Genomic DNA, 25,449 nt, shown 5'->3' with positions numbered 1-25,449 from the left:
AAGAAATGAAAAACACAACTAGTTAGAAATGTCCAATTTTCTTTTCTAAAGTCTTAACTGTACTGAGATTCAATTCATACAACCTCTGGTGCACACAACACCATCACATTGACAGTGCCAATTTTAACCACATAACAAAAACTCTGCCAAACAGCGAGGGTTAGTGGCCCAAGCACACTTGTTCTCCCTGGAAAGTGAACATTCAACACGCATTCCTAATTCCACACAAGCACCCGGCTCGGGGGTGGGGGGGGTAAATTTGCAGCCAATCGGGTTCCGCGGATCGCGGGCTGAAATCTCTAATCTCAGCCCATGCGCCACAGAACCTGCAGGCTGCCTCCCACGCCGCCGGCTGCCATCCCCCCCCCCCCAAACCCCACCCTCCTGTTTTTGTTTTCATTTCTCAACCTCGTCTCCCCACTTACCCTATTGTTGCGGCACCAGCCGCTGTAGCAGCAGCGTCCCTCCTCCCTTTTCCATCCTCCATGGTAATAGAAGAGGGGCTCCGTACAGAGCCCCGCCTTCTACAACCATTGCAGTCATTTCAGAAAATAAGTATTTTGATTCATTGAATGGGCCCACGGACGTGTCCCGTTCAATTAATTAAAAGGCTTCTTTTTGTTAGCACCCTGGGTTACCAAAGCAGTAACCTAGTGTGCTAATGGTGTCTCCAAATTGCATTGTATGATACTCAGATTGCATTGATAGGCTTGTCTTTCAAATCTACCAGGGCTACTGGGTCCAGATTGCATTAAGTGATATTTAGGTATTGATAGGCCTCTCTCCCACTATAAAGGTCTCTCAAGTTTAGCAGGGGTTCTGTCTCCAAACTGAATTGTATGAGATCTAGAATGCACTGATAGGCCTCTCTCCCACTATACAGGTTTCTCGGATCCAGTAGGGTTCCGTCTCCAAATTTAATGATACTCAGATTGCATTGATAGACCTGCCTCTCAAATCTAGCTGTGCCTCTGTGTCCAGATTGCATCAAGGGAGTAAAGTCCTAGCTGCGCCCCTCAAAGTCACTCAACTAGTACATGTCCTTCCTAAACCCACATAGCTAACTCACCGCAGTGAACCACGTTCAGGGAGACAGACTAAAGAGAGCCACCAATAACACCCAACTATATAACCCTTAACCACCTCCCATACCCCCACCAAGACAGCGACTGACGAATAGGCAACATCAGCCGTAAATACCACCTACAGACAAAGACTGAAACCGGTAGCAGACAGCATCCACACACAGTACTATACCACAAGACAACCAGGCCAAAACAGAATCAACTGGACATTAGCAAACAAACGAAGACTAAACAACTAAATCTTATAATGCCGCGCAAACGACCCATCCCAAGGGAAAGAAAAAGAGAACAAGCACTCCGGAACTGCAACTAAGAACCACAACAACAAAACACAAACCCACAGACAGGAACAAAAATCAAACCAACACTGAGAGAAGAGACAAATCCCTACCCAACTCCATGCCTTCCTGACAACTGCTCACCAGACCGAACCAACGCAATGCTAGAAGCAGCAACATTAAACAACCTAACAAAATCACACAGAAGGAAGATGAACACCACCAGAAACAACAAACACGACTGAAGCGATAACACCTTACATCACCAAAGCTAGAACTTCCAATCGACAACCACATCTCCTGGAAGACGAACCCGATGAAAACAAAAACCCAAGACAAAACCTAGAAGAACTATTCAAGGACGCCGACACCCACAAACCTACAACTCAACAAGATCAGAAGACGACCCTAACAAGAAAAGCCAAACCAAACTACACCTCCAAACTCCACTGCAATCTAATAAACGCAAGATCCATGTCAAAACACTCTACAGAGATCTTCGACCTACTTGATGACAATGGCATTGACATCCTATTCATCACAGAAACATGGCTGTACAACAACTACAGAATCACACTCCAAAGCTTCCTTCCAGCAAACTTCAAATGCCTCCAAATAAACAGGAAAAACAAAAAAGGAGGCGGCATAGCAATAGCATTCAAAGAACACCTAAAAATAAGAACAGACAAACCACTCAACATCCTCAACTGCGAAACCATGGTTATACACCTAACAAACAGCAATCCCAAAAACCAACATCACATTCATCTTGGTGTACAGACCACCAACTTATGATGCATCCTTCGTCGACAACTTCATAGAAGCCATCAGCAACATAGCCATCAACACCTAATCATCCTGGGGACTTCAACATCTGGTTCGAAGACAGTCACGCCAACTCCCAAAACTCACTGATTGAACAACTCACCACCATGAAACTATGACAACTAGTAAAAGGGGCAACACACTCGGCAGGACACACCCTGGATGCAATTTTCACCGAGGAAACACTCATCACCATGGCACCGTCAATTCAAATACTGTGGAGCGACCATCTCATCATCCCATTCGTGATCACTCTGCCTACTCAAGTCTGCATCCAACCTCCTAAACCCACAACCACCACAAAAAGAAACTGGAAAGACATGAAAGAAAGCAACCTATTCGAACAACTGGAATTAACCAAACACTGAACTACAGAACTAGAGCTAAATGGGAAAGTGGAGCCATTACACAATGGATTGCAGATGCAATTGACAAGATGGTCGCAGAAAAACCACACTATCAAAACAGAGAGCAATGGCAAAATGGTTCACCCCACTATTCAGCACAATGAAAAAGGAAAACAAAAAAAGATGGAACTGGAATAGAGTAAAGAATACAACCCAGACCAAAAAAAAACACTGTTCCAGAAACAAATCTGCACATGCAAGAAGGAAATTCAAAAGGCGAAGAGAAGGCATTATAACGACAGAATCACAAATGCCACCAATACAGAAAAAGAAATGTTTATCATTAAAGAAATGAGAAACCCACCAGGCTGTGACAACACCCCAACCCCCTCGGAGAAACTAACGACCGGGCAGACCACTTCAAGAAAAAAAAAAAAAAATCAATGACATCCGACAAACCATTCAACAGAGGCCAACCAACAGCAACATACAACCAAACAAACCTAACTCAGAACCACAGCACAAACTCAAAGACTTTCCTGAAATATGAGCAGAGGCTTTCGCAAGGCTGGCAAAACACAGCTATAAAGCTGCTTCACCCATGGATCCCTGTCCCCTGGACATCTACAAATCAATCCTTGCACAAGGAACGCCATCAGCATATTACAGAAACCTTCTAAATCTATCACTAGCATTGGGAACTGTACCGAGGACCTTCAAATCAGCTTACATCAAACCACTTCTGAGAAACACAACCAGTGATGTAGATGACCTCTCCAACTACAGACTGATCTCAAACATCCCCTACCTGGCAAAACTCCTCGAAACATACGTATACAAACAAACCCATGAATACGTTGAAAAACATCACCTGCTAGACCAAGCTCAAGTCGGCTTCAGACCCACAAGAGAAACAGAAACAGCACTACTTTCCATCTAGGACGACCTAAAAACGAACGCAGACTCCAACACAACCTCAGCCCATATTCTGCTCGACCTCTCCTCAGCCTTTGACACAGTTAGCCATGACACCCTAACCAAAAGACTAGACGACATAAGCATAACAGACAGCACTACGCTGTACTAAATCATTCCTAGCAGGCAAAACAGAAGCCGTATGGATTAAACCCTTCAAATCCACCCCACGAGTTAACGACTAAGGAGTGCCACAAGGATCCTCACTATCACCACTGTACTTCAACATCTACCAGACCCCAGTTATCAGACTCTTCAAGAAATACAACATTACATGTTACAACTACGCAGATGATACTCAAGTCATCTACAAAATCAAAGACATCCAAGCCGATCATTCAAACGTAACCAACTGTCTAAAAGAAGCCTTCAACTGGATGAATGTCAACAACCTGAAAATCAACCCAGGAAAAACAGAAATCATGATCATCTCCAAAGACCAAGAGAACGAAACCACCATCCCGTGGCCAACGGAAATGGGAACCGCACCACCATCATCTAAGGTAGTGAAAAATCTGGGAGTCCTGATGGGCAACACCCTAACCTTAGAACCGCAAATAAATGCAACAGTCAAGAAATGCTTCTTCCTCCTCCACACGGCAAGAAGAATCCTACCTTTCCTCTCCTTCACACACAAAACACTCACTATCGCCGCCCTCATCATGTCAAGAATCGACTATACAAACAGCCTCTACCTCAGAATACCTCCAGAAGAAACTACAACAAATCCAAAATACAGCAGCCACACTACTCCTCAAACTGTCCAGAAGAGACCACATCATCCCTGCCCTAAAAACACTGTACTGGTTCCCAGTAAAACATTGCATCACCTTCAAAACAATGTGCATAACGCACAGGGCAATCTGCAGACAAGGAGCAGAATTCCTACAAAAGAAAATAATCTACAAGCCAACGAGACCCCTCAGGTCAAGCAACGAAATTCGCCTGGAACTAAAACCATACATTAAGAAAAAACTTGGAGGCACCACCTTCTACCACTTAGCCGCAAAAACCTGGAACAACATCCCAAAAGAAATAAGAAACCCCAAAGATCACCTAAAATTCAGGAAATTACTAAAAACCTGGCTCTTCAATACCACAGACTAAAACTGAAAACCGAAACAGAAAGGAAAAAAGAATGACTAAACCGGAAAGGACACTGACAAGCTCCCAGAACTGACTGAAAGGCACCCAGGGCACCTGGACGGGTGACGCCGGGCAGAGTGGAACACAGGCGACACCCATGGAGACGGAAACAACAACCCCAGCCAATCCTAACCAACATCTTCAACCGCCCCTTAGCTGCTACTAGGTACCACCGGGTAGTGGAATTGTCGAGATACTACCAATCACCACACTGAGTTGTGGACACTGGCATGTGCACTGACCATATAAGTGGGAGGGAAGAACATGTGGAGTTGTTATGGAGGCTGGTGGAGGTGGCAGTGAGATGTGAAAAGGGGCCTCGAATGCAGGACGGGCCCAGACCTAACCAGAGGCACAGGGTGCCCCGCACCCCATCTGGAGAGATTACACAAGCCCAACATTTCAGGATAGCGATGCCAACTAACCAATTCCACTAACAATTTCCTCCTCTGCATACACCTCTCAAACTCCAAACCAAACAACCACAAACCTACAGCACAACAAACCGCACAAACTTCACTACACTGCAACAAAACAAAAAACACACAGACTCGCACAAAAAGTACACGACTACCGGCTGCAAACACCCAGGCCCAGCCAACGGACCCACCGGGCTGAGGCCGCCAACAGCACATCAGTGCACTCTTGCACTTTTCCAGCCTCCTCCCACTAACTCTCCCTCCCACCCTCCCTCCCTCTTTCAGAGCCGCCAGAGTGCCAGGGGACCACCCCGATGATGAGTGTACGGTACAAATGTCCTTTAACATTAAAACCCTGTTCCAAGTGCTGGATCTGGGGTGAGGGGGTACTGGTGTGGCATGTATTGTGTCTTTACATTTCTCTTAGGGTCCTTGACGAATGTATTATTATCCATTGTTCAGCTTGGGTTCCAAACCCCTTAAATTGGCCTTCTGGGATACTTGCTGGACTCTCCTGCCAAGTGTCTACTGATGCAGTATATGTTTGTGTCCTTATCCTTCTCTTAGGGTGCTTGAACCATATGTTATCAGACTATTTGCCTCAGGTCCCACCCAGACCCCTTTTTTTTGGCTTTACGGGACACTTGTTTTACTCTCCTACCATGTGTCTACGGCTGCAGGGTATATTTGTGTCCTTATCTTTATGTTGGGGACCTTGAGCCACTTTTCATCATCCTCTTTATTTGGGGCCCAGATCCTCCTTAGATTACCCTCTTTCGGTTCTCAGCCCCTCATGGATCCTGGCAGCACCCATACATTGCTTTCAGGTTCCCATTGCATGGCGTCCTATTTGGGTTCTTCCGACTCTCTGGGCTATCTTCCAGACCTCTTCACACAGCTCCCGCTGTCATCCGTGTCCCTGCTTCGTTTTGGTGGTTCTGACTGCGCGGCTTCTATCTGTGAGGCATCCCAAATGTCTCATGCACTTGGAGGTTTTCTTTCTGCTGGTCTGCCGGACCTTGGCAGCGCTACTAAGGATGTGACTGTTTCACCGTCATGCCGGTCTGCAGCTACTCCCCATTTCTCTTGGTCTCCAGCATTCAAACTTTTCTCTCGGTTACTGAGCAGCAGGCTTGACAAATGGTCAGGTCTTTCCTCTAACTTATAATTCGGGTAACCAATGGTCATTCTCCAACAACCAGACTGCATGGGTTGGTTCTTAGAAGTATTGTGGGAAGGGGCTTCCCCCATGGAAGCAGTGACAATGCGCTGGGATTTGTTATATATTTATTCAAGGAAAAAAAAAAATTTAGTTGCAGGAACGTTAAGGTGAGAAATTAAAGCAACAAACTGCCTGCAATACAGCTAAAGCCACCTTAACTTTGCGTCCCCCGTTGTGCAGCATGTGACCACAATGACGACATCCCTGGTGACATCACTAATTACATCATCTATGACATCACTGATGGATACTGTGATTAGATTACAACACGAACCGGCTATGGCCCATGCCCACAGCCTTTGGCCTTGCCCACTGTACATTTTAACACATTAAAGAGCCACTAGCCATGGCCAGTGGCCACAGCTTTTGGCTGTGCCCACTGTATATTTTACAACAGTAACCAGACACTAGCCATGGCCATCGGCCATGCCCACTGTCTATTTTACCACTTTAAGGGGCCACTAGCCATGGCCTTCATCCATGGCCAGTGCCCACATCCTTTGGCCATCCGTCGGTATATTATTATACATTATAACACATTAAGGAGCAGTAGTCATGGCCTTCAGCTTTGTGTTGCAAACTTAGTCCCTAGAGCACCTCCTTTCATTTTCTGATATCCTCGGCTATGGCTGCGGCATCTCTCGCATCAAGAAAAAAAATAAAGATGGTGGCAGTTTCATTTCTAAACACTCAGTTTCTTGGCAAGTTACACGAGATATAGCCATCTATTTTGGAGAAGGGGCACCCCCTTCATCAAATATATCAAAACTACTGGGCGGAATAACCCCAAACCACAAAAAGGCACAAGTCAATGCTTCATGGACTAGCAAAAATATACCTTTTTGTCTTTTGGAATATTGAATAGGGCCTTAGGCCACCACTTTTCTTTTTCTTAGTAACTTTATTTTTAAACAAATCATTCCCAAACTTTTCAGTCTGGGGGGTGGGGTGAAAGTGTCCCTAGTTGTCTTCACAATTTCAACTAAATCGGTTTCACGAGTCAAAAGTTATTGGCAATTAATTTTTTCCATTTTCTTATGGGAGTCTGACTCCGCCACCCTATAATATATATGAAAAAGTAAGTTCCAGCTAGAAAAACAGCCACTAAGGCCAAATGAGAAGTTATCTAGTTGCAGAGGGAAAAGAAACCCCAGAACTCCATTTAAAAAAAAAAGTGCAAAATCAGTTTATTTGCCACTGTTTATGATGAGTTTAACAATATCATAACCAGTGGCCAATCAACACATTTTGCACTTTAAAAAAACAAGTGGTGCTAGGGTTTCTTTTTCTTTCTGAAACTGGATACATTCTCATTAGGACTGAGTGGCTGTTTTTCTAGTTGGACCTTACACTTTTTCACAATTATATGAGAGTGGCTTACTCTCAACCCTGGGGCACCCACTGCCATTACAAGAAGGCAGAGCGCTCAGAGAGACTTAAGCCAAACTCTGATGAATATATGACACCAAGAAAGTTATGGTGGGTTTCAAATGAACTTTCCTAGCTAGATCAGTGAAAAAGCTTTGTTAAAGGGACGTTATGGATACAAACAAAACCAAAACCCCCCAGAAATTCACCAGTTATGGTAAGCTAAATAACCACAACTTGTGCCACCACCGTGCACTACTAGAACGAACACCCAGGACAAAGATAACATCACAAATGTTATTGATCACATCACTGATCACATCACATATTAAATGAATTGTGAAAAAGGACAAACAATTTTCTGTCACTTTTCTCTAACATAATAAGGACCATAATCCATGCCCCTTCATAACTATCTGCAGTCTCGGCAGTCCACTTTCCAGGCCAGGCATCATTAAACGGCCCGAATGGCATGTGCACACCATCACACAGGTCATCCCTTCTACCCTTTTTACTTTTGTTTCCAACACTCCCTCATTGCCTGCTTTTAAACACTCGGACATCCACCCAGCTATAGCCCCCCTCTGCCCCCGTAGCACTGCCTCTGCTAACTATACACATTACCATAGTGTGGCCATGCCCCCAAGAATCTGGTCACTGGCCACAACCACCACAATAGAATGAAACCATATAACAAGTTTGCACAATACACCTTCAAATAACAATACTCAACCCCACACCCCCATCCCAATAATGTCCATGAACAGACAAAATCACGCAACACACTGCAGCACCTACAGAACATTTTTTCACCTATAAACGCCCCTCATATTGTGAAACACCCAATGAACGTGCGCCTCTCTACACAGTTTGGTGACCATTCGTCGAATAGCAGCAAAGATATAAGCTGCCCAAAAAGTACTCTTTCTATAAATTGAGCAACTTAACCAATAATATTACCATTCATTATATAAACATCCTTCCCTCCCTCCCTCAATGATCAATTTATATTAATTCGGAATTCTCACATTTATGTTTCTCATTCGGATACCCCCTCACTGATAAATACATTTATTTTGTATACTATAAATATCTTCTATATTATTTGGAAATTCCTTTTTATTTAAACCCCAATTACTAGTCTCCGGACTGCATGACTATTCTCGGGGGTCAGTTTACGAATTAGGGTGTCTGCAGACATCAGACCATGCCCACACATGTCCGGTCATACATAGCGCACTTTTAATTCGTCTACGGACAATGCGCTGCGGATATTCATGTGCATGCACCCGGCATCTGCCAGTCAACGGGTTCCACGAAAACTCACCGCCACAGATAGCCCCAGACATAATCATGTAACTGCGCCTCTGCAGCTGGACAGCATGGCCGCAGACAGTTTGAAACTGCATTTTCACCGTTCTTACTTTATCTGTCAACTTTTTACAACTTTCCAAGGCCTATTTTCGGCTTGGTGGACTGCAAACGGTTCCTCTAAGGGGACCCACCCATTACTTTTAGTCATTCTTAATCTGGCACACCAAGAGACTTCCAGAGATTAAACAATTGCATCTCCCATGGCCATCCCTCCTTCCCAGGTGCCACCATCATAACCACCAAGTGGAAGACCTGGACAGGGCAACATGTGCAGTGATGTAAATGAGGATGATGAGGAACGGGAAGAGTAGGTAGAGGAAGTGCCCAACTCCAGCGCCTGGAGAGAGTCCTGGCTGTGGTGTTTTTTACCACCGTTGGGAGAGTACCAAAGGCTCAGGCAGCCCAGGTGTAATGCATTCAGTGCTGAGTCATACTTACCTATCAACCTGAGCAGTATTCCTTCGGCACTACCTCCATGCACCGCCACACCAAATCCAAGTCTGTTCCTTGGTCACGGAGAAGCAGTTGACTTCCTCTAGCCCATCTTCCCCAACAACTTCTGCCACCATACAGGCTACTAATGTGGAGTAGAGGATCCAGCCGGCTCCCTCACAGGCCATAAAGAAGGCTGTTGATTCTTACCTTTCGAGGGTCAGAGTTCTCTGTATATACTGTGACACACCGCTCTGCAGGGGGGGGGGGAGTTTCAAAGTGCTTTCAAAGCTGCTGTCAAGGAGCACAAGAAAAACGGCCCCCACCTTATATTTAAGGCGCGCCCAACCTCTTTCCCTGTCCACCTGCCCCTCAGTATCTGTGGATGCTACCCCTTCCCTCCCCCACTTTATCTCCTCACAGCTCTGACAAAAAAAAAAAAGAATCCCCCCAAAGATATAAAAGCCAGAAAGACAAGCCACTTTTCACAGTTAAAACAGAGGACCTTTTGTCAGGGTTCCATGTCATTTCATCGTAAGGCATTTCAAAGCCTGCAAATTTAAACATGTTTGACAGTTCATCACATTTTTTTTTTGGGGGGTGGAGGGGTTCCCCCGGCCCAATCCCTCCCTCCTGTACCTATTTTTAACTTTACCCAACCCCCCCAACCACTTATCTGCCCTTTCCCACCCCCCCAAAAAATTAGTTGAACTGTCAAACACGTTCAAACTGCAGGCTTTGAAATGCCCGACTATTAAAGTACGTACCCTTTTTCAGCCTGTAAGGTCTGCAGACACCATAATAGTGCGAAGACACCTGAAAAAAAAATCCAGGCGCGGTGCAGGGGAATTAAAACCAATTAACTTGTTCTTCATTTCAAAAATGGTGGTTCTTAAAATAACCCTTTTTTTCTTTCTGGCTTTTATATTTCTTTAGATTATTTGGTTTTATATCCTTAAGTAACAAATGTTCTACTGAACTTCGATTATTTTGTATACCTTTCACAAAAAGTGCTTCCAATTTATTTTTTTGTTATTCCTTTTCGTTTACTACAAGTACAAACAAATCCTTCAATCCATATTTTATGTGTTTACAGAGACTGTTTCAATGCATTTTGAACATTAAGAAAAATCTATTGCCAACATCAGTCAAATGCACTGCATCTCGTCAAGAAATGCTGAGTATATGAAACTTGATATTTTCATTGTGAAAAGATGTAATTCCAACATCCTGCAAAAAAGCACATACCGCTTTGTTTACATTGCACTTTGGTTTCTCAATTTGTGGACAAAATAAATCAGAACGCTTCCACGTTTGTCTTTGAGCTATCCGAGAGAAAAACAATCTTCGAATGTGGAAACAGTTCCATCAACTATGAAAATGTATCCTTCATTGCAATCTGTAATAAAATTCCAATGATATAGCCCAAACTATTGCCACCACAGTGAACTACAATGATGTCCGGATGCTTCAAAGTAACCATATTCTCACAAAACAGGGGCATTTCCACCCATTTAAATCCTCGAACTCCAAACCAGGAAACTTCAAATTCTGGAAATCCAAGATTCCCAGGTAATCCACACTGCTTACAGTGCACCTTAAGCCAATGAACCCAAGAATCGCCCACCAACCAAACACTGCTTCCTCAAAGCCATAGCCATCGTCACTGCACACAACAAAGACAACTCTTGCTGCCCAGTCTTCCTGTACACCACACCCACAAAACCAGTAGTCCCCTTTGCATGCCAAGCATCCTTAAAATGCCTGGATTGCATGTAGAGTGTCTGCGGACTATCGCTGTGCCTGCAGACGGCATGGCCAATTGAACGGGGCGGGGAGGTTTAAACTCAATTTAAATCATTTATTCTACAATGGTGGCTCTTAAAAGAGCCTATTTTTTGATGTTGTGTTTTTCAATTTTGTTTCTCATTTTTATGCCATATACCTACTAAGAGATGCTTTACAATACACCCACATCTTCCGTTTTAACTTATTGACATGAACTCTTTCAATGCATTTTTAACATTTCAAAGAAAAATCTGATTACCATCATATATATGACATGACATGATATGGCATTTATAACGAGACTATACACAAGTGTTTCAAGGCGCGATGAGGCAAGGGAGGGGGAAACAGAGGGCAGACAGACAACGATCCTACTAGGCCAGGTGTCATTCAGATCGCGCAAGTGCATGTGAAGAGGGAGGGGACAGTGCAGTACATGGGATAAAAGAATAAATAACAAGTAAAGGTACGGCCAGCAGGTGGCAAGTACAAGGGTAAGTGCAGACAGTGGTGTCGAGTGCTGGTAGTGGGAATGTAGGGATACAGAAAACAGTTCCCAAGTGCGGTGCTTGCCAGGAAGGCAGTGCAGGTGTGCGACTAGCGGGGAGGATGACCTGGGCCCAAGATCAGAGGGTGGCTAGGTAACCAGTGCAGTTTCAGTTTCAGCCAGGAAGTCAGCAGGGGAGAGGGGGAGAAAAAGCAGAAGCAAAGAGAAAGGTTTTGAGGTGCTTCCAGAACCGGAGATGGTTCTCGTCAATTTTCAGGGAGGCTGCTGCAGAGGGAGGCCCCAGCCGAAGAGAGATCTACCAACAACTCGTAGCTTGGAGAAGCGACTGACCCTGAGGGAGTTGGAGGCGGATGAGCAAAGTGTTTGAGAAGTAAGTTATGTAGGAAGAGAGTTGAAGGTATTGAGGCCCCAGGCTCCAGAAGGCCTTGTGGACAATGCAGAGGGTTTTGAACTTAATCCTCGCATCCACTGGGAGCCAATACAGAGATTTTAGTCCTGGAGAGATACGATCACTGGGCTTGAGGCCAAGGACAAGTCTCGCAGTACTGTTCTGGATGAGCTGCAGAGGGCAGAATGTAGAAGCAGGCAGATTTAGAAAGAGGCTGTTGCCTCATCAGTTAAAGGCACTTCATCGCTCTGAAAAGTATTTGCACCATCCAACTTGATATTTTAATTCTCAAACGATGCCGTCCCTAAAACAAATAAAAAGCACATGCACATTTATTGACAAGGTGCCTAGCTTCTTCCATTTGTGGACAAAACAAATGCAGACATCTCCATATTTGCCGTGGATTGATTTGAGAAAAAAACTATCTTCACAGCTGGAACACAGTTCCATTAGGCCTCTGAACATGTCCTTCATGACAAGCTGCAAAGATACCGGATTTATATAGCCCAAACTGTTGCCTCCTGAATGCACAATAATATGTGGACGTTTAAAATGAGCCATGCTCCTACAGAATGGTAGGAAGGTCGCACAGTTTAATCCACAATCTGCATACCACCAAACTTCTACTTCTTCCAAGCCAATAGTAGCAGAGATTCCACAAGATTCAGTGTAACCATTCAATGAATGCATCCAAGAATCTCCCACCATCCACACACTCTGCTCCTTCATAGCCATGGAAAAGCAACCACTTGCTAACCTCTCTTCCTGTACACCAGAACCACAGAACCTGATTGGCTGATCCCCCGGATGTCCGCAGACATACACGACTGAGGTCACTGCAGTGCCCTTCCCATGCCTGGCACCCTTAAAGGACCTGGATGGCACATCCCAATCTGTGGACTTCTATTGTGTCTGCAGACACAATAGCACAAGGCAGCCATTCTACCTATACTGGCCACATCCACCACAATGGAATCAAACCATATACTGCCCCACTCCTAATCATGTTCAAGAAATCTGACGCACCTCACATTTTTCACCATCCAATCAGTGTTCATTTATGTCCACGGACATCGAGCCACTCCTTGATTGGCTCAGAGGTATCCACATACCCCAAATCAGGAAATAAGTCAGCAGACTGGATCCAAAAGAAATCACTAATTTTCTTGTACCTACTTTTTGGCCATTTCTAAAAAGAATACTGACCAAATTTACAAAAGCACGCTTTCGGGACAAGCCGGTGCTCCCGACGCAGGTTTCGTGAAAATCCGTTCAGCGGAATGGGCTGTAGCCACAAGCAAACATTTTTTTCCATTGTGTCTATGAGGATTTCAAAAATGTTGGGACCCACTATAGCTTTGCCCCCATTGATGAAAACGCACCAAACGTCGCAGAACCATTCCAAGGGGCCCATATACTTTCTTTGAAAAATTTGGAGATGATTCATCCAGGAGGGTGTTGGGAGGGGGGGGCAAAGTTACAAGCCTCCCAAAAAGTGCCCTATCAGTTGAGCAACTTAACCATAACTACAGAGCCACTACTGCAGGCTCTGTAATACAAACATAAAAATAAATAAGATATTTTTGTCATTCTTCTTGTGCTGTCTCACTGGCTAACTCCTTCCTCAAACAAAGTGAGTAACACTGGGTTTTAAAACCCAGATATTGGAAGCATTTTAAATGCTCCGCCTCAGCAAAAGAAGGTGCAGATACGCCAAGACAAACATGTGATAGACAGAGAGGCCCGCTGCTTATTGACTTAAGACGGTACAAATATTCATAGAAAATAGAGCACATGCAGGAATACAGGTAACGAGGTAGAGCCTCTATGTTTTTGCAAATTGCTGAATTGTAAATTGTGTACTGTATGTTGTGGAAATTCCTAGGAGTTCATATAGGGGGACTAGCCACTCTGCCAGTGTCAGCACTGCAAGGTCTATAGCATCCCCAGGTGCCACAATTGATCCGTACACATTTGTTAGTATGTGCTGATTTGGCTGTTGTCAGCTTGGATACCCGTTTGCTGGTTGCCGGCAAACAAAGACATGGTACATAACTGATGTGTGGCGGAGAACCTTATAGCACTAGGAATTATATTGCTGTACCCATGCCCTACAACATATGGGAAAAAGAAGGAACACATTAACTGTTTAGGTCCATTGTGGATCAATGACCCAGTTTTATTTTATTTATTGACATTAGTTTTGTGTCAATGGAAAATAAGTTTGCCTCAGAGCACAAGGTAAGAGAGCAAGATATAGGACAGGCGGTCAAAGGCAAGGGGAGGAGGCGGCAATGGGAGTTCAGCCAGTTAAAAGTAGTTGAGTCTTTAGCTGCCTTTGTAATAGTAACAGGTTACTGGCAGCCTGCAGGTGGGCTGATAAGGCATTCCAAAGCATTGGGGCTTGGATCACGAAGCTTAGGTGTCCATTTTTGAGTTTCTTGAAGGCCAGCATTAAAGAGGCCACGTGACAGATGACTCAAGGATCCTTGCTTTGTTTATTTTTTATATGATCTTGCAGGTAGGGAAGGCCCTTTCCACAAATGGCTTGGGTGTGGGGTGGGGATGGTTCTGCACGTTTTGAACGTTACACAGGAGCAACCACAGAGCCAGATAAGTTGCTTGAAGGCCGTAGTAATGCGACCATTGTGAACAAGCCTGCCCAATTTTTGATTCTTTGGAGTTTTTCTAGAAGATGTGGACGGCTGATGTCAAAGCATTGACAATAAAAAAAATGAAAAAAAAAGAACAAGTTACTCTCTTACCTGGTAATGTTCTTTCGATGGGATGGTCCAATGACGTATTCCATATCTATGACAGTAATCACCACAGCTGTGCTGCTTCAGAAAATCTTTCGGCGTCTTGCGTCCTGTGTTGATCCGCCGTCCTCGAGGGCCTCCGTCGAGCCGACATCACCGGATGCTATATGTAGGACGCACGACGCCCATAGCCTCAGTTGTAGTTTTTTCCCAGAACGTGTGGCACTAATCTACTGCCAGTATGACCACAGAAAGCCTTGCGGAAACGTAAGCTGCAATCACATAAGAAATTCTGTAGCGGGGTAGGCAGGGAGGGAGCGATATGGAATACGTCGTCAGACCATCCCATCGAAAGAATGTTACCAGGTAAGAGAGTAACTTGTTCTTCGAGGGGATTGGGTCCTCTGGCGTATTCCATATCTGTGACAGACTCCCAAAGCAGTACCAACGTAAGGAGGTGGGAAAAGAATTTAGAATACACACATTTAGAATGCCCAATTAAATTGCAGAGTAAAGGACGGCCTTGCCAAAGGCCAGATCCTGCCCATGGATAGAATCAAGGGAGTAGTGACGTACAAAAGTATGGACCGAAGCCCAAGTGGCTGCATCACAGATGTTACAAATAGGAACACCCCTCTGCAGGGCAGTAGAGGCAGCCATACCCCTAGTGGAATGGGCCTGCAAGCCTAGCGGAGGGTCCTTACCCGCCAAGCGGTAACATTCAGAGATTGCCAAGATAATCCATCTAGCAAAGTCTGTTTAGTAACAGCTTGTCCCAAACGCCTTCCATCGTAACCAATAAAGAGCTGATCGTCCACTCTGACCCGGGACATGCGAGAAATGTAGAAGCTTAAAGCTCTCCTAGAATCCAACCTATGGAGCCTCTCCTCTTTCTTACCAGGATGTGGAGGAGGATAAAATGCCGGAAGAATAACCTTCTGGCCTAAACGAAATTCCGACACCACCTTCGGAAGAAAGGACGAACTCCAAGGACAACCCTGTCCTTATGAAACACAGTGAAGGGTGGCTTAACTGAAAGTGCCTGTAACTCACTCACTCTGCGAGCGGAAGTGACCGCAACTAAAAATACAGTTTTAAGAGTTAACAGTCTCAAAATGCAAGAATGTAAAGGCTCAAATGGAGCACCGATTAGAAACTTGAGAACAAGGTTCAAATCCCAACCGGGCACCTGGAAAGGTGACGGAGGGAACACATTAGTGAGCCCTTTTAGAAACTGAGAAAATAAAGGAATTTTAAAATAAGAACACTCCTCAGACGAGCGCTTAAATATGGACAGCACCACCAGGTAACCTTTAACGGTACCCACTTGTAAGCCCATGTGGGCTAAAGAAAGCAAAAAAGACAGAACCACAGGAATGTCACATGAAAAAGGATCCACATTCTTAACCCTGCACCAGTTGCAGAACTTTCTCCAACGGCAACGGTACAGGGACTTTGTTGCCAGCTGCTGGCTGAAAGCAATACCTCCATCACGTCTTCAAGGAGGTCCCAATCCTTATACCTCAACCTTTCAGAAGCCAAGCGTGAAGGTTGACAGATCTGACCTCTGGATGGAGAACCTGACCCCCCCCTCCCATGAGAGCAGATTGTCTTGGTAGGGAAGACGATGTGGAGGGCAGATGGACAAGTCGAGAAGGTCCGGGTACCACGTCCTCCGAGCCCATGGCGGAGCAATGAGGATCATCCGGGAACCAAATCTCCGTAACCTCCACAGCACCTGCGGGATGACGGGGACTGGAGGAAATGCGTACAGCAGTGGGAAGGACCACTCCACCACGAACGCGTCTCCTAGGGCTCCTCTTGGAGGAAATTCCCACGAGCAGAACCTTTCGCACTTCCGGTTGACACTGGAGGCAAAGAGATCCACTTGAGGGGTCCCCCAAAGGGCAAAGAAAGATCTCCAGGAGAATCTCCTGAGTCAACTCCCACTCGTGAGAGATCGCGCTCTGCCTGCTCAGAGCGTCCGCCGTCTCGTTTTCGTCTCCAGCCAGATGAACTGCTAAGATTGAAATTTCCTGCTGGATGGCCCAGGATCAGGGCTGCATCGCCTCTCTTCACAGAGGAAGTGATCCTGCCCCCCCTTTTTGTTCAGGTAGTGCATGGCCACTGTGTTGTCCATCAGGACATTCTTTCCTCGCACAGTCGGCAGAAAAGCCTTCAGGGCAAGCCTGACGGCCCTCAGCTCCAACAGATTGATATGGAGTCTGGACTCCTACGGAGACCAACGACCTCTGACTGTCAACTCGTAGGCATGAGCTCCCCATCCCGTGAGGGATGCGTCCATCACGATCGTCACCTCTGGTCAGGGTAGCCAAAACGGAGCCCCGTCATCAGATTGCCTTTGATGGGCCACCACAGAAGGTCCAGGGCAACCGAGGGTGGCACCTGAACGGGGTCCGACATCCTGCCGGAGGACTGCGACCACTGGAGTTTGAGAGCCCATTGCAGAGATCTCATCAGCAACCTGGCCTCTGGCACCAGAAGAATTCAGGATGCCATGAGGCCGAGCAACCTCAAGAACTCGAACGCTGGGAGACTCTGGGCATGTTGAAACTTGTGCACTATCGGCTGAATGTGATAGGCCCTCACCTGGGGAGGAAAACTGCCCCAGGGACGTGTCGAGCACTGCTCCGATGTACTGGAGCCGCTGAGTTGGCGTCAAGTGGGACTTCAAGTTTGGGAGAAGCCCAGCTTGTGAAGGGAGTGGCAGGTGACGGCCAGATGATCCAGGACTTGCTCGGGAGAGCGCGCCCTGATCAACCAATCGTCCAGGTAGGGGGTAGACGTGAATCCCCCCTTTCCTGAGATACGCTGCCACCACCACCATGAGCTTGGTGAAGACCCTCAGGGCAGAGGTCAATCCGAACGGCAGGACCAGAAATTGAAAGTGCGAGTCGCCAACCGCGAACCTCAGGTACTTCTTGTGCTTGGGATGGATCGGCACATGGAAATAAGTGTCCTTGAGGTCTAGAGACACCAACCAGTCCTGAGGTTGAAGGGCCTGGAGGACTTGAGAAAGAGTAACCATCTTGAACTTGTCCTTCCGAAGGAGCTTGTTCAAACTGCGTAAGTCCATGATGGGTCTCAATCCCCCGTCTTTCTTCGAAATGAAAAAATAAGTGGAATACCATCCCTTGTTCCTCTCCGCTACAGGCACCAATTCTATGGCGCCTTTCTCCAGCAGGGATTGAATTTCCTGCGCAAGGAGCGGATCTGGACTCTTCAAAGAGAGATTCCCTGGTGAATTGTCGTGAGGCCTCTGCCGGAAAGGAAGACAGTAGCCATGGGTTATGATCTCCAGAACCCACACATCTGAAGTAATGGCACGCCATTCTACAAGAAGCTGCACCAGCCTTCCCACAATCAGCGAAGCATGGGCCTCATGACTGAGCTGAAGCAGCTGCGGCAGTGCCTGAGGGCCAAGAGGCAACTGCTCGTGCAGCCTTGGCACCTTGAGTACCTTGTTTTCCACCTCTGGCACTCCTACGATTGCCCATTTGACTTGAAGCTCCTCTCGCTCTACTAAAGGATGAGTAATAATGAAATGAACCTCCCCTCCATTGCTGTCCCCTAGGACGAAAAGGCAGAGGTTGGCGGACTGCAGCGCCCAATGACTTAGCTGCAGCTTTCGAGGTCTGCAACCTCTCAAGACTCATCAGCCTTGCTGCCAAAAAGAGGTTTACCATCAAAGGGCACATTGAGGAGCCGGGCTTGCACATCCGGAGTAAACCCCGACTTCTGCAACCACGCAAACCTGCAATCAACCATGCCCAGACCCGACTGAACGGATTCACACATGGCGTCCTTGCCATCCTGCACGATAGCAAGGAAACCATCCCGTTCCTCCCCCACAGTGATAAGATCAGCTGCTAAGGAAATGCAGTTCCACAGAGTATGCGTGAAATGAGAAAAGGCACAAACTGAGTTGGCAGCCTGAAGCGCCATACCCCCAGAAGAAAACACCTTCGCCCAGCCATCAAAACGTTTGTCGTCCCTATCAGGAGGGATGGTAAGATACGACGACTCCTGGTTTGCGGGGGCCATAGCAACCTGCACCACCAAACTCTCCGGAGTAGGGTGCGTTGTCAAGTAGCAGGGGTCGCCACTGGCGATATTTCTTCGGCAAGGCTTACTCACTGCCTGGTGACTCTCCGCAGAAGTCCAAGCCGCAGCCACCCTTCTCTGCAAGGACATATGGAATGGCAGCACTGTGTCAGTTGGAGGACCTTGGTCCAAGATATCAGTCAGGTCATCCTGCTGAAAATCCCCAGGGTGGGCAGACCAACCCAGGTATTCAGGGACCCTCGACATGAAGCGCCGATATTAAAATTCGGCATGCGCGCCAGGCTCCAGCCTACCAAACTCCACCTCCGGAGAGGTGTCTAGACCACTGGCGTCGTGCAGCGACTGACGCAGGTCCTCAAGTTGACTGTGACCAGAGACAATGTCATCAGGAACCAATGCAGGAACCTCACCTTCCTCAGACCCCTCATCCACCTCAGAAATATAATCCAGAGGCTGGAAAGAGGGTACAGAAAAAGGCACAAAGACATGTGTAGCCTTAGCCATCACCTTTCTGGGGGTTGCCACTGTGCCACAAGGTACCTCTGACAAGGCTGCCTCGAAAGGCATCGAGGGTGGCGAAGGAATGGGCGTCGATGTCGAGCGCGGCACCGACAGCGTCGACACAGGCCTCGAGGGCGGAGCCCCAAGCGTGTCTTTCGACCGCCTGGGTGCCGATGGCGTCAACGACTTCCTCGGAGGCGGGGCCTCGAGAGAGTCTGTTGACGACCTCGGCGCCGCCGGCATCTATGTCTTCTTCGAAGACTTCACAGAGTCTTGCGGTCTCGATGGCGTCGAGGGCCGGGACCTGGAACGGGCATGCCTAGAGCGACCATCCTTGTCCGACCGGGACCTCGAAGGCACCCGGTGGTCGCGACGACTGCTGGAGCCCGAAGGCGGACAAGCGGTGTCTCTAGCGCGGCCTCGACCGGCGTCCTCAGACGGCGCGGCCGGACCAGAGCCCTGCGATTGAAAAATCGCCCCCATCTCCTTTCGGAACAAATCCCATTCCTCAGGAGTGGAATGCTTGTTGGGACAAGCTACCCGCCAACGGGCGGAGTCCTCAGAAGAGGACGGGGAAGGAGACTTGTGACGGCGCTTCCTGGTGTGCCTCGAAGAGGCAGAGGAATGGCGAGACTGACTCCCAGACCGAGAACCCCCGGACTCACAACGACGCTGCAGAGAGTCGCCCCTTCAATCATCCGTCGAAAGACCAGTGGAACGCGACTTCCGGGGCTTGGCCACCTTACCAACAGACAGCTTCTTCTTACGCTCCCGCAAGGCCTTCGAAGTTAGCGATTGGCAGTCAACACAGTCGTCCATATCACGGTCCTCCCCGAGGCACCAGAGGCAAGCATCATGCGTATCCATCAGGGACTTCTTGGACCCGCACACCCGACACTTCTTAAATCCGGACCGCGGGTTAGAAGAAGCCGCAGACATATTCGATTAGCAATGAAGAAACAGGTTTGAAGAACCGAAAGAACAGGATTCAGTAGAATCGAGGCGCGCCAAGATCTCTGAAGTGAACACGTTTGCGGAAAAAATGGAACTGAGGCTACAGGCGTTGTGCGTCCTACTTATAACATCCGGTGACGTTGGCTCGATGGAGGCCCTCGAGGACGGTGTATTGACGTCATCGACGCAGGACGCAGAAAGATTTTCCGAAGCAGCACAGCTGTGGTGATTACGGTCATAGATATGGAATATATCGGAGGACCCAATCCCCTCGAAACACCTATGCGGGAGTAGTCTAAACTGTCACTATGTCACTATACTCCTGCCTCTTCCATACACCCATCGCTCTCACAAACAGCTTAACCAAAAATGTATCTCACTTTTTATTAAATTCTCAATACAAACATAAAATCATTAAGTCAAAACTGTACTCCTTTCCAGTAGAAACACTTTCCCTGGGCTTTCTAACTAATACAATGTATAGATTGAGGTCTCCTCCACACAGTTCTTATACAGCAAGCACCGTTTCACAACTGTCTCCTTTCAAACGATAGTTCACAGTTCTACCTATGCAGACACACTACAGCTCCACAATGTCTGGTTTGACAAACCTCCAAACTATGGTCTACGACTGGCCACCATATACAATGAAAATTCTTTATCATGGAGAAAAGAGCTGGCACAATCGCACCTAGAAAGAGTAATAACTCTACTAGGCATTCTCGATAGTCAGTTGGCAAGTCTGGGGTGATGTTGGTCAGTCCCATGTGATGACTCAAGATATTAATCACTGTGTTGGCTTGGTTAATCAGTCACAGCTTGCCATCAAAGACCACTCCTAAGTTTTAGAGAAGGATGCAAGTTTGCTTGAGGAACGTTGCAGCTGAGATTTCCAATTCACGACTGCTAAAATCAACGTAATACACCTCTGGGTGGCTCTGAAGCAATTTGGAATGGTTTAAGCTAGCATCAAGTGGGGTTCAGGATGAAATGTACAATGCTTTGCGAATGAGCTATTAAATGCAGTCCATAAACATTTGGAAATTGAAGCCATAAAATATGTAGAGGACAGCAAGGAGGTTCATGTAAGCATTGAAGATGGAGGCAAAAGTAACAAGCCCTGAGGGACACCACAGTCAAGGATGAGAGGGGAAAGGCCAGAGTTGGACATATTGATCTTGGATCTAAGTAGAATCTGATTACATCAATTGTGGAAGTGTATACACGAACACAAGGTTTGAGGCACTGGATGAGCACTATCAGACTGACTGAGAAGCATCTGGTGGTCTACAAGGTGCTCCCTAATGTTTAGAAGCACAGACTCTGTCCCATGGGCTGGCATGAAGCCTAATTGGTATCAGTAGAGAAGGATGTTTTGCTCGGTGTGATGTGTATTTGTCTGATAGGTAGTTTTTCCATGTCTCTGTCAGAAGAGGCAGGCTAGAGATGGAACAATAGTTTGCAGGGTGCTGCAGGAGAAGAGATTCTTTCTTTAATAGCGGCTTGAAGGTTGCATGTTCTAATAGCAAAGGCAACCCTACTATAGTGAATAACCTGGTGACAATTAGGGAGTAACTTTTCAGGATACCCTCTGCTAGTTTAATGGGCGACGTGGTGGGGGCAATGGAGATCTGACATACCTTTGATGACTCTGGGATGTCCGAGTACGAAGTAGGGCCCTGGCAGTCAAGGCTAGTGGAAGAGAGGTGCAGAAGGCAGGTGTGTCCTGTGCAAAGTGTAAAATAAACTGACTGATGTTTCTGATTTTGGATATAAATAAATCATGCATATGGTTGCACAGTTCCTGGGATGGGGCATGTGACTAGAGATAAAACATTATTAAGTAGCCTTTGTTTGCAATGAGGACTTCAATAAGGGTTAACTACTAAGAAAAGGTTATAGGCATGACCGAGTGCCAGGGCCTGTATGTCAATGCCCGAATGACTGCTGGACTTTGGTGTTGGATGAAGGGTGGTTTGCAAGAAATTAAAAAGTGGTCAGACCCGGAAATTAGTTTTGTTAGACAGATGAGTTTAAAAATGAGGTAGAAGGAATGGTCTTTAGAATGTGCAGGTCCACTGTAGGGTAGTAGAAAAGAAATCATTTTGACGATGTTAACTTAGTGGTTAATGGTCTTCAGAATTCTCGGTCCAGACGTTAAAGCCACCAAGTATTGTGAGAATATGGATCAAAGATTAAGGGGAGTGTGTGTTTAGGGCCTCTAGGAGGTCTCTAAAATCATAGTGCAATTGTGAAAGATGGGATTTTTGGTGGTCTGGTGTTGAAATAAACCAAACTTTGTAGTGTTTAGAGGGTGTTGCCACACTGATTTTGGAGCAATGATGGGAATGCTCCTCTTTTTAACTGCTCTTCTGTGGAAAGAATTGTGTGGTTTGGTGAAGCAGAGTTGTTCTGCAGGTCTAGGTTCTTTTCCGGTAACCAAGTCTCTGAGACTACAGTGAAATCCAGGCATGTTATCATTAACAAGAAGCTATAAGATATTAAGGATTTGTTTCCTGCAAACCGCACTTTAATGAGGCCATGTCGCATAGTTGAAGATTCAGGTGAGAGAAAAGATGTAAGTAAGGGTGTGGAGATTGGAGGATGTGCTTCCCCAGCTTGAACATCTGTTTAAATGCTGAATCCGAGTCACGTCCTCAGGGTTGAGATTTCCTTTTCATGCCGCAAGAGATGAGAGGATAATCAGCAGGCTTAGAAATCCTGCTGCCATAACCGGTTCTATGTTCTTAGATCACTAGTTTTATTTCGTCAAATTTTTTGCTGGACTTTTTCGGCAGAGAAAATTCATTGAAATGTTGTTCCATATTATCTAGGGTAATCTAGGGTAATCCAGATATGGTCCCCCTTGCTCACTGTTCTTAGAGAGGCACAGCTTTGCCTTACTGATGAGACCCAGCCAGGCCGAAACATGTGTCTGTGGTTGCTGTTAGAGGTACTATTGTTCAGAAGAGAATTGCCTAGCATTTTGGTGCTGGACTGCCCTTGTGCAGGACAATGACTGATAGGTAGTGGATATTTCTCTTCTGTGAAAGGGATAGTGAGCTAAAAAATCTGGTTCAGACTACCCCGCGACTGAGGCTGGTAGCGAGACTCCAATAAACCCTTGTTTTCTATATTATCTAGTCCCTATTCCCCACACACCCATACCACTTATATCCCGTTACCCACCCCACCCCCATATTTTGCGGCATAACCTTGGTGCAGAGGCAATTATGAAGCAGTTCTATGAGGTCACTTATTTTAAGAATGCACCACCCCATCTGAATGGCTATGATGGAATGGATGGGGGCGATGTTGAAGTGGTGGGCCCGGTTTCTAGTGAAGTGACAGCAGGAGCCTTATAAGCCTGAAATTAATTATATGCAATTTGAATGCCACTCAGAGACTGTTAGTGACACAGCGGCAAATGTTGCAAACCCACATGGCCATTTGCCAATTCAAAGAGAGGAGTGTTGGTCTGAGGGGCATAGAGAAAATGAACAGCTGGGCTGAGTAAATCCACACTGTCTGCTCCCTGCTAGCATTTCAGTGCTGGCCATGGGGAAGCACTGGATTGAAGACCAACTGTTGGTCAATGCCAAAACTACAAAACTATTCGCATTGAAAGCACTACTGTCGGAACCTCATTAGGACACGTAAGAACCACAGTTGGAGGGTGTTACTCCTTAGAAAACATACTGACTTATGAGAAATGGAACCAGACATATCCTGAAGTAGAGCAAACCCCCAGAAAACACACACTAAACATTGTCTGTTGTACTTATGGGTTCCAAATTTCACTGGCTGTAGCATTAGGATCTCTTGTTTGGTGGACAGCAAAACAATAGAAACTGGACTGACAGGATCACACTAGTTCACATATGATTTCAATAATTTCTAAAGGGTTAAGAATCTTGATAAATTTGGGGCTAGGGCGAGACCCAGAGGCAAGTGAATGGGGGCCACCTTTACCCATTGGAGAAAAACGAGTTAAAGGGCAATGGGATACGTTCCTCTCCCCCACTCCACAAGTTTCTTCTTCCACTCACTCTACATCCTCGATCCCATCACCTGCGCAGGTCTGGGCATCTCGTGCCTCCGGGATGCAGTTCTTGGTTTATGATAGGGATATCAACTGAGAGTAGTGACACCATACTTTATTTACTGATGACAGAATGAAGGAAAACGGTGCTGTGTGATTTCTCCCTATTTTCAATTTAAGCATAAGCTTTGTTTTTATGGCCACCCCAATATACTTTCTACTTGTAGATTTACCTCACATTTTTCTGCACTGTACAGGGTTCATGCAGCTATCGTTCTCTTCCAGGAACTGTTTTCACTACTTTTTGTGGACGCCGCCTCTACACCTCCGGTTAGATGAAAAATGATCATCGACAGTAGCATGCATGTTTTGGACTCACAAGGATTTGGCAAATGAGCAGGGCTTTCCCTACACTGAGGCGAGTGAGAACTAAATAAGGGCCTCACCGCTTGCAGGATACAATGAAGCATTATGGAACTATCAATAGTAACGCTAGAGTTCATACTTTCTGAGAAGGTGTTTAATCACGCACCTATTAAAAGAAATGTGATCGCAGGGCCCTTACAATAGCCCAAGAGTCGTCAAGTTACAATGAAGGGCTCGAGATCGAAACAGCGAAACCTCCTCCCCACAATATTACTTTCCAGCATAAATTCTGCCATTGTCTCTGGGACAAAGGCCTTGGTGTCCCTTCAAAAATCTTCATAAGCACCCTTTAGAAATGTTCCTTGTTTTGCAATTTTTTAAGTGGGTGGGAATAAATCATATCCTTATCGCCGCTTTGATACCAGGCATCTTAAAACAGGTTCCACGTTTACATTGGGTCTTAAAATGCACGATTTTGCATCATCACAAAGAACATGTCCTGAGAGGAAGCGGTTACAGATGCTTCTTTCAAAATTGAACTGCTTTTTATTTCAATCGTTGTTGCAAGTAGAAACATTCTTTTCAT

General features: G+C 46.2%; 1 protein-coding gene across 2 annotated transcripts in view; it reads right to left on the bottom strand.

The window, feature by feature from the left end:
- The window catches only part of CGNL1 (cingulin like 1), a 432,222-nt gene that overhangs the window by 181,593 nt on the left and 225,180 nt on the right, over positions 1 to 25,449 (bottom strand). The gene's annotated exons all lie outside the window — the stretch shown is intronic.

The sequence above is a fragment of the Ambystoma mexicanum genome, chromosome 11, assembly GCF_040938575.1.
Source record: "Ambystoma mexicanum isolate Mex_15411 chromosome 11, UKY_AmexF1_1, whole genome shotgun sequence".
Lineage (NCBI taxonomy): Eukaryota > Metazoa > Chordata > Amphibia > Caudata > Ambystomatidae > Ambystoma > Ambystoma mexicanum.
The sequence above is the reverse complement of the archived record's forward strand: the minus strand, read 5'-3'. Positions and strand labels throughout refer to the sequence as shown.